The 10,880-nt window shown below is 41.0% G+C and overlaps 1 pseudogene; it reads left to right on the forward strand.

Annotated features, from left to right (window-relative positions):
• Nucleotides 1–228: 228 nt before the first annotated feature.
• Nucleotides 229–3,802, forward strand: LOC132406373 (protein disulfide-isomerase A6-like; annotated as a pseudogene).
• Nucleotides 3,803–10,880: the final 7,078 nt, after the last annotated feature.

The raw sequence follows: 10,880 nt of genomic DNA on the forward strand, positions 1-10,880 counted from the left end.
TGTGCTCCGGCCCAGGAGTGGAATGATGCACGCATACATCACTCTGTCTGGAGAGTGATATTCAACTTCTCTGCTAACGTGTCTCTCAAGAGACTTCAACAAAAAGGAATTTCCAGAAAAAAGGCAAGCTGTTGGAAGAATTCAACACATCTGATAGCATCTGTGTGGGGAAAAGGATTAATCACTTGTATGATGTCACTATTTATCTTTATAATGATGGTTTTGATGGTGAATATATATCCATTGATGACCTAAGTGTATTAGTCATTGCTGGATGATGAGATCCAACTAATTTTTGAAGTTAAAATGGGAGCAGAGATATGACTTGATTGCAGGCACAGCTTTCTCTGTAGTATAACAGCAGCCAGCATAATCAAAGACCCCAGACATTCTCTCTTCTCCATTCTTCCACTGGATGGAAAATACAAAAACCTGAAAGCACGTACCATCAGGCTCAAGACCAGCTTCTACCCCATTGTCGTAAGACTATTGAATTGTTCTCTAGTATGATAAGTTGGACTCGACCTCATAATCTACTTCGTTATGGTTTCATCATGTTGATCACCTGCACTGAATTCTCTCCGTAGCTGTTGCACTTTATTCTTGCACTGTTATTGTAGGAAACATAGAAAACCTACAACACTATACAAGCCCTTCAGCCCACAAAGTTGTGCCAAACATATCCCTACCTTAGAAATTACTAGGCTTACCCATAGCTCTCTATTTTTCTAAGTTCCATGTACCTATCCAAAAGTTTCTTGAAAGATCCTATCGTATCCACCTCCACCACCGTTGCCGGCAGCCCATTCCACGCACTCACCACTCTCTGAGTAAAAAACTTACCCCTGACATCTCCTCTGTACCTACTCCCCAGCACCTTAAACCTTGCAGCAGCCATTTCAGCCCTGGGAAAAAGCCTCTGACTATCCACATGATCAATGTCTCTCATCATCTTATATACCTCTGTCAGGTCACCTCTCATCCTCCGTAGCTCCAAGGACAAAAGGCCGAGTTCACTCAATCTGTTTTCATAAGGCATGCTCCCCAATCCAGGCAACATCCTTGTAAATCTCCACTGCACCATTTCTATGGCTTCCACATCCTTCCAGAGGTGTGACCAGAACTGAGCACAGTACTCCAAGTGGGGTCTGACCAGGGGCCTACATAGCTGCAACATTACCTCTTGGTTCCTAAATTCAATCCCACCATTGATAAAGGCCAATACACCGTATGCCTTCTTAACCACAGAGTCAACCTGCGCAGCTGCTTTGAGTGTCCTGTGGACTTGGACCCCAAGATCCCTCTGATCCTCCACACTGCCAAGAGTCTTACCATTAATACTATGTTCTGCCATCATATTTGACCTACCAAAATGAACCACTTCACACTTTGATCTTGTTCTACCTCAGTGTACTGTGTACTGAGTTGATCTGTAAATACAGACAAGCTTTTCTCTGTATCTCGGTCCACGTGACAATAATAAACCAGTTCCAATAGAGGTAGGAGTAGGTAATTCGGCCCCTTGTTCCTCCCCTACCCATTTGATATCATCATGATGGGTTACTAACCCCACATCCCCAGAGTCCCATATATACAAAACTGAATCAATTTCTTTCCTGAATATATTTGAGTGATTAAACTTCCACAGGTTTCTGATTCAGGTGCAGATTCATTTGTATTTTAGTGGAAGTTCAAAGTACGTTTATTATCAGAACATTTGCACTACAGTGCCGGAGTAGGGGACACGACCTGGGACACATGGTTTGTTCTGAGACCTCCCTTAGCTCAGTTAGAGCGACAAACAGCTGTGGCTGTTAACATGAGACCCAGCAGTGAAAGGACAGAGGTGCTGAGTGTGATTGGTGTCTTTGGCACGTTGTTAGTCACTGTCAGTGCTCTTTACTCAGCGAGTGATGATGTTGTGGAATTATTCCCAAGTAACTTCAATGGGGAAGTTATTCAAAGCAATGAACTGCGGCTGGTGGAGTTCTATGCACCATGGTGTGGGTACTGTCAGAGTTTGGCTCTGGAGTGGGAAAAAGCTGCATCAGCCTTGAAGGGAATGGTAAAAGTTGAAGGAGTAGATGCAGACAAGCATCACTCTCTCGGTGGGCAGTATGGTTTAAAATCTTCGGATTAAACAAAGACAAACTAGATGATTATAATATTGCTAGGTCTGCCCAAAGTATAACTGATGCAAAACTTAACACTTTGAGGTCAATTGTCCCGGATAGACTCGGAGGCAAGAGCGGCTCAAGTTCTGGCAAAAAACACGGTGATAGTAAATCTGGTAAAAAGGATGTGATTACATTGATGGATGATAACTTTGATGGAAATGTGATCGGGAGCAGTGACATTTGGATGGTGGAGTTCTATGCACCATGGTGTGGGCACTGTAAGAGGTTAGAACCAGAGTGGGCAGAGGCAGCCACTGAGGCCTAAGAGCAGACAGGTGGAAAGGACAAATTGGCTGCAGTGGATGCCACAACTAGTCAGATGTTGGTCAGTCGGTATGGGATTCATGGATGTCCCACCATCAAAATATTTCATAAAGATGAAGGTGCTCCTATTGACTATGATGGTGGAAGATATCTAAAAGTGATATTGTTGCTCGTGCTCTTGGGTTGTTTGCTGAAAATGCCCCCGCTCCAGAAATGAAAGAGATTATTAATGAGGATGTACTGAAGAAGACATGTGATGACCATCAGCTCTGCATTGTTACTGTATTGCCACACATCTTGGATACTGGGGTTTCTGGGAGAAATGTAATGAAGGCTATGGGCAAAAAATATAAGAAGAAGCTCTGGGGTTGGCTATGGACTGAAGCAGGTGGGCAGGTAGTGTTATGGTCCGTTCCTGAGCCCGCATTCCGGGTCTTGATCCGGTCCGCAGACTCCGAACTCCGGGTCTTGTAGCCATCCCTCCTTTTGCCATTGAGCCCAATTAGTCACACCTGTGGATCATTGTGGCTTGTTGGGGCTCAAGGAGGTGCCCCTGATGCCCATTGGCTGGTGGTGTATATAGGGGCTCTGGGACTGAGTGGAGTTGTGGGGATGTCCTGCCTATCTGGTTTGGAGTTCCCTGTGTTAAAAATGAGTAAGTCTGGCAGTCACCCTGGACCTAGTTCCCTTCCTATCCCTTGCCTCTGTTGGACAAGCCTGGCTGGACTGCCATTGCCCAGTGGGGGACTCTGTCCCTTTCCATCCCTTGCTGCTGATGGGTTGTGCCCTGCAACCTACCCAGGTGTCCTGTGACCTGGCCAGGCCCCCGTGTTCCTGCCTGGGAGGTCCGGGCCCTGCCCAGGAGTTATGCGGCCTGCCCAGTGAACTCCAGGATCCTGCCTTGCCTGAACACTAAGACTCTTCTGGAACCCCAGAATCACCTTGAACGTCACATCCCTCACGCACACCACGGTCACCACATCTTGTCTATCAGTTAGTTGTTGCCGTCCTGCCCCAGTACTTCAGTGCCTGCGTCCTGCACTTCGGTCCAGCCTCCTATCCCCTTCTGACAGGCAGATCTTGAAGATTCTTTAGGTATCGGTGGATTTGGTTATTTGGCTTTGGCTGCAATTAATGCCAGGAAAAATGAAATTCTCTCTGCTGAAAAGCTCCTTTAGTGAACAGGGCATCAATGAGTTTTTGAAAGTTGTCAGTTGGGAGAGGTTCAACCTCTCTTGTCAAAGGAGCTGCATTCCCCAAAATTAACAATGTAGATCCCTGGGATGGTAAAAATGGTCAGTTGCCAGTCGAAGAAGACATTGATGTAGATCTTGACAAGTTGGACAAGGATGAGCTGTGAAGTAATGGCATAGCAACACCTTATATTTCGTCTGGGTAGCCTCCAACCTGATAGCATGAACATTGATTTCTGTAACTTCTGGTAATACCCCTCCTCCCCTTCTTACACCATCCCTGATTTATTCTCTCTCTGCCGATTACTCTTTTCCTGTTCTCCATCTCCCTCTGGAGCTCCCCTCCCCCTTTCTTTCTCGCTAGGCCTCCCATCCCATGATCCTTTCCCTTCTCCAGCTCTGTATCCCTTTTGCCAATCATCTTTCCAGCTCTTAGCTTCACCCACCCCTTCCTGTCTTCTCCTATCATTTTGGATTTCCCCTCCCCCTCCTACTTTCAAATCTCTTACTATCTTTTCTTTCAGTTAGTCCTGACGAAGGGTCTCGGCCCGAAACGTCGACAGTGCTTCACCTTATAGATGCTGCCTGGCCTGCAGCATTTTGTGTGTGTTGTTTGAATTTCCAGCATCTGCAGATTTCCTCGTGTTAATGAATACTTTGCTTCAGTATTCACTACGCTAAAGGATCTTGGTGATTGTAGGGATGACTTGCAGTGGACTGAAAAGCTTGAGAATGTAGATATTTGGTTTTCCGGTGATGTCATTGTCGAGAATGGCAGCTTAAGCCACCAGCTCCTCCGGAAGAACGCGTATTAAGCCCCATTAACCCGTCAAATATAATATTTTTTGAAAAATATTTGAACTGAAAAGAGGGGCAAGAATGGGGAAAAAGAATGGAAATAAAAAAGCGACACTGCAGAGCCTGCGGCTGAGAGGAGTGCAGTGGGCAGCTCTTCTACCTGACTGCGTGCTAGTGAGGCGGACGCTGGGCCTCATTCAGGCGAAGCAGTGAATATCTTCCAAATCCTGAAAGAAATAATGGAGGTCCAGAAAGATATAAAGCAGCAGCTCCGTGATATTAAGTCAGAGCTCGCCAGCGTCAATCAAAAAATAGCGGTGGCCGAGACTCGAATTGAGAAGGTGGAAGATCACGTTCAAAACGTGGAACAGATACTGAGTAAGACGATAAAAATATTAAATCACCAAGAAGATAGACTGCTTGACCTGGAGGAAAGATCACGGAGGAAAACTATCAGAATCTACAACGTTCCCAAAGGAGCAGAGGGCCCGTCTATGACGGAGTTTGTCAGAAGGTTAATGCGGGACGCGCTGGATCTTCCCCTGGCTATGAAGCTGGAAGTTGAAAGAGAACACCGCACGTTAGTCCCAATACCTACCCAGGATAGAAAGCCACGCTCAATAATAATTAAATTCCTTCGGTACAGCACCGAGGCGGAGATTCTACGAAGGGCTTGGGGTAAGAAGAGAGTGTTTTTAGAGGATAAATTAATATATTTCGACCAAGATTACCCCCCCCCCCCGCGGTCCTCCAGAAATGCAAAGAAGTAAAGCGAGTACTAAAGCAAAATAAGATTAGGTTTCAAACTCCGTACCCTGCTAAACTTCGAGTGTTTTATGACAACGGGACGCGGTTGTACCAGACAGTGGAAGAGGCGACTACAGACATGAAGGCCAGAGGGTTGCCCATCAGCATGACCAAAACGAGGGAAAGCCTGGCTGAGGAATTACCCCGCTCCACTTGGGAAATAATGCGAGAATCGAGAAGGCAGGAGACGGGAGGAGGCCGAGAGAGATATATCAGGTAGAGACCGGGAGTTTCCCAAAGACAGTCCTCACCCCCTTCAGGAGAGCCATAAGGTTTGGCTAACTTTAAAAATGTTGAGAAGCTAAACAGAAGCAAAAGTAGACGGTGATATACCTATCTCGAGAAATACTTTATAATGTGGATTTTATTTTACTTAGTTGTTATTCTTTATTCACTCACTTACTCCTTTTTCCCCACAAAAATGAGAATATATATATATATATATATGTGTGTGTGTGTGCATATATGTGTATGTATGTAATGTGTGTGTGTGTATATATATATGTGTGTATGTGTGTATATATATATATATATATATATATATATCTATGAGGAGTACACAGGGAAATCTTTTCTGTGTAATGGATTTGTTCACTGACTTTTTTGAATACTGTAATGGGGGCCCTCAACTTACAAGTAGGAGGGGTTATCCCCCACAGCTAGACATTTCTTCTAGCTCAACACAGGGTCATCTACTAGAGACCTCAGCCTTGGAATCACACGTTCATTGTCATTTTTGTTATTATTTGCATTTCTTGGTTCTTATTTGTTCAGGGAGTAGGTTGATCAAGTTTTATTCTAATTTCAATGATACATTGACAGATAAATACAGATGGCTAAGGACAAGGTAAAATTAATTTCTTTTAATGTCAATGGGCTATTAAATCCAATCAAGCGTAAGAGAATTTTATCCAAAATGAAAAAAGAACAAACCCGTGTAGTATATTTACAGGAAACTCATTTAAGTGATAATGAGCATAAAAAACTAAAGAGAATGGGCTTCACTAATCTGTTTTTCTCCTCATATAAATCAGGACATAGGAGCGGAGTTGTTAGTCTTATCTCAAGTAAGCTAAATTTTGAAAAAGTATTCGAAATGGGAGATAAAGAGGGAAGATATATTCTGGTAAGGGGGAATATAGATGGCAATTCAGTTACTCTATTGAATATATACGCACCCCTGGGAAGTGATATTGGCTTCTTTCAAAAAATTACTGATATTATGGTAACGGAAACAGAAGGTCTCCTGATATGTGGGGGTGGGGGAGACTTAAATTTACAATTACAAACAAACTTAGACTCTTCCAATCGAAAAACCTATGAAACAAAATCTTTACATAAGAAAGTTAATACATTTTTTGAGGATGTTGGTTTAATTGATATATGGAGGGACCTTTTCCCTGACAGAAGGGATTACACTCATTATTCTGCTCCCCATTCTGTATATACAAGAATAGACTATTTTATAACATTTAAAAAAGACAAAGACGAAATAAACACCTGTGGAATTGTGACAATAGATGTAAGTGACCATGTACCTATATATTTATCTGTTGATTTTGACCTACAACCAAAGAATACTATTTGGAAACTAAATTCAAGTCTACTCAATGATCCATACTTTAAGGAACAAATTAAAAAAGAAATTGGTCTCTACTTAGAATTTAATGATAATGGAGAGGTTTCACCTCCCATTTTATGGGGATACTCTGAAGGCGGTCTTAAGAGGGAAAATTGTGGCAAAATCTTCATATAAGAAAAAATGAATAAAACATTAGGGGAATTACAAAATAGGCTGAAGGAACTAGAGAAAAACACAAATTGAATTTGGCACAGGATACATTAGGGGAAATTAAAAGAATTAGGAATGAAATAAATAATTTGTCTACACAAGAAATCAGGAAAAACTTCATGTTTCTGAAACAGAGACATTATGAAAGTGGATCAAAATCTATGAAAATACTGGCGTGGAAACTGAAAAAAAAGATAGCAGAAAATACAATTCATAGAATTAGGGACCCAAGAATGAAAATGATAAAAAACAAGCTAAGTGAAATTCAAGAAGCTTTTGAAGTGTTTTACAAAACTCTATATTCCAAAGTTCCAGGGTGAAGCATAACCCAAAATGACACCTTCTTGAATTCTCTAGGGTTACCCACTTTAAGTGAGAAACAAATAGGACGATGACTGCTGACATAACTGAAGTTGAATTAAAAGCTGCAATTAGTAGGCTTAAGTTAAGCAAGTCACCAGGATCAGATGGGTATACGGCAGAGTGGTACAAAGAATTTAAAAATGAGTTAATTCCTGTTTTACTCCCCACACTGAACTGGGCTCTAAAAAAGGCACAAATGCCACCCAGTTGGAAGGAAGCGATAATCTCAGCTATACCGAAAGAAGGCAAGGATAAAATGGAATGTGAGTCATTTAGATCAATGTCTGTTCTTAATGTAGGTTATAGGTTATTTACCTCCATCATGGCCAAACGATTAGAGGAGTTTCTACTCATACTGATACGTAACGATCAGACAGGTTTTATACGACAACCCCAGACACAAGACTATGAAGTGTTACGTACTGGTGACATGACAGTGGTACCCTTGTCACGTGACTGGGGTTGAAGCTATACTGGACTTGAGGTAATGGTCTTGTGATGGTGGAGTGATGTCATTTTCCCGCCAGTAGAGATCATGTGACAGGTTTTTTTTACAGGTTATAAAAGGAAGACCCCACCCTGTGAGAAGGGGCAGTTCGTGGCTGGATTTGCCATGTTGACTTCATGCCACTGCGTGATTTAATGTGACGACGCAGTTTAGTTGAAAGATGAAGTTTTATCTAATGCCTAAAGTTTAAAAGGCCATTGCCAGCAGGTTCTTTACAATACTGCTAGTTTGAGAATCAGTGGAGAGTGAAGATCGGAGTTCGGGAGTTAAAGATCGAGGAGAATCTATTTACGACGGTGAAACGGGTTCGACCTTATTTAATCCTTATTTGGAAAGGAATACGTTGACTGTTCTCGTGTTAATCTCTGCGGGATAGCAGAAGATTGAGGACAGTGTGATAAAGGAAAGGTCAGTGCCTTTAAGCCGTTTCGTTTCGTAAATTCTTCATGGGAAAAGTTCGATGTCGGGGATCGAAGCAAAATGATGTGAAGGAGAATTTAAATCGTCTTAAAAAGTCTCTCCCTTAAATGGACTCTGAGCATTTTGAACTTTTGGCAATACTACTTAAAAGAACTGTTCTTGCAACATCGCTTTTAGAACTGTTTAAGCTGCTGCGCAGCAGCTGTTTCCGGTTACGTTAGTGTTTGTTTACTTTTGGGGGGGTTTGTTTTCAGTGTTTAATAAACGTGTTATTTGTTATATAAACCCTTGCCTAACTCATATATTTATTGTTGTCTGAATACGTAACAGAAAGACACTTATGGATCATATACAAAAAAATTAAATTGAAGCAATAGTGATAAGTGTGGATGCTGAAAAAGCATTTGATTCAGTTAATTGGAATTTGCTTTACAGAGTTTTATATAGATTTGGTTTCCAAGACACAATTATTAAAACTATACAGACACTTCATGACAATCCTACTGCTAGGATTAAAATCAATGGATATTTATCAAATTGTCTTACCCTAGAAAGGGGCATGAGACAGGGTTATGCATGGTCACCACTACTCTTCGTGTTATATCTGGAACCATTAGCTCAATACATCAGACAAAATGAAGATATCAGGGGAATTACTATTAAAGGGAGAGAGCATAAATTGGCTTGTTATGCGGATGACATTTTGATCTATATAGGGCAACCAACATACTCTTTACCTAAATTGATGCAATCCTTTGAACAATATGGTCAATTATCAGGATACAAGATCAACATAGATAAAACCCAATTACTTTCATATTAATATAGCCCACCAAGAGAAATTGAAAGTCGATACCCCTGGGCATGGCACACAGAGTCTTTCAAATATTTGGGAATCGTTATGCCAAAAGATTTGGCAAAATTATCAGAATGTAATTATCAGCCTTTATATAAAAAATTAAGGAAGATATGGCAAGATGGAACCTGATTCCTTTTTTCAGTCTCAGTTCAAGGATTGAGTCTATTAAAATGAAATTACTGCCCAGACTGTTAAATCTCTTTCAGACCCTACCAACAGAGATTAATCAAAATCAATTCAATGAATGGAACAAGATGCTATCAAGGTATATTTGGCAAGGTAAAAGGCCTAGAGTTCGTCTCAAAACTTTGCAATTAACAAAGGAAAAGGGGGTATAGGGCCTACCTTCTCTTAGAGATTATTATTTTGCAACACAGTTGAGAGCTGTGATAAGTTGGTGCAACCCATCATATGACACTCAATGGAAAAACATTGAGGAGCGGGCACTTCCCATCCCCATACAAGCAATTTTGGCTGATAACAACCTGCAAAGGTACATAAATACTATTGATAACCCATGGGTGAAATTGACTCTTAAAATACGGAAAACTACTATAAAAGAAAATAACCTAGAGGGAGATATTGCAATTCTTAAATGGTGTGCATATGACTCGGATTTTACACCAAATAAATTGGATGCTAGATTTAAGGACTGGACAGCTAAAGGAATTACAGTTCTTTGCAACATAATGAAAGAAGGAATACTGTTCAGTTTTGAAATGCTTAAAGAGAAACACTTATTAGAAAAATAATTTATCGGTATTTATTGATGCGACATTATGTTAATAAGACGCTTAATAACTTAACCAAGGCAAATACATGCTTGATAGAGCTCTTTAGAAAAGCATATAATTCAGATAATGGTAGTAGAATCATTTCAAGCATGTATAAGGGGTTGTCAAATCTTAAAACACATTCGACTTCATACATTAAAACAAAATGGGAGAAGGAAGGAGGGATAATTATATCTGAGGAAGAATGGACAACAATATGGAGGTATCAATGGAAGTGTACCAGTTCACAGAAATGGAGGGAGTTTGGATGGAAAAACTTGATAAGATATTTTATTACACCCTCTCAAATCCCATTGAGATAGTAACCTCCCTGTTTGCTGGAGAAATTGTGGAAATCAAAATGCAAATTATTATCATTTTTTGGGACTGCCCTGTTATCAAAAATTATTGGAGGGGTATACACACTGCCCTACAAGACATCTTTAAATGTGAATTACCCTTGAAGAGTAAGACCGTATATTTTGGATATATACCTCAAGAATGGTTGAAAAGAGATAAATATTTAATGAATATACTGTTGGTGGCTGTAAAGAGACTCTTACTAGTAAATGGTTATCACAGGAGAGCCCAACTTTAAATACATGGATGGAAATTACAATGGACATTTACAAAATGGAGAAGATAACAGCATCTGTTAATTATAAGCTGGAACAATTTGATTCATACTGGGAAAAATGGTTTAATTACATAATGCCTCATAGGCTTGATAAGCATGGGATCCAAGGGGACTTTGCTTTGTGGATCCAGAACTGGCTTGCCCACTGAAGACAAAGAGTGGTTGTAGACGGGTCATATTCTGCATGGAGGCCAGTGACCAGTGGTGCGAGGAAGTGAAGGGCTGGGTTAGTAAATTTGCTGATGACACAAAGATTGTGTGAGTTGTGGATAGCGTGGAGGGCTGTCAG

Source organism: Hypanus sabinus, chromosome 16 (assembly GCF_030144855.1).
Source record: "Hypanus sabinus isolate sHypSab1 chromosome 16, sHypSab1.hap1, whole genome shotgun sequence".
Lineage (NCBI taxonomy): Eukaryota > Metazoa > Chordata > Chondrichthyes > Myliobatiformes > Dasyatidae > Hypanus > Hypanus sabinus.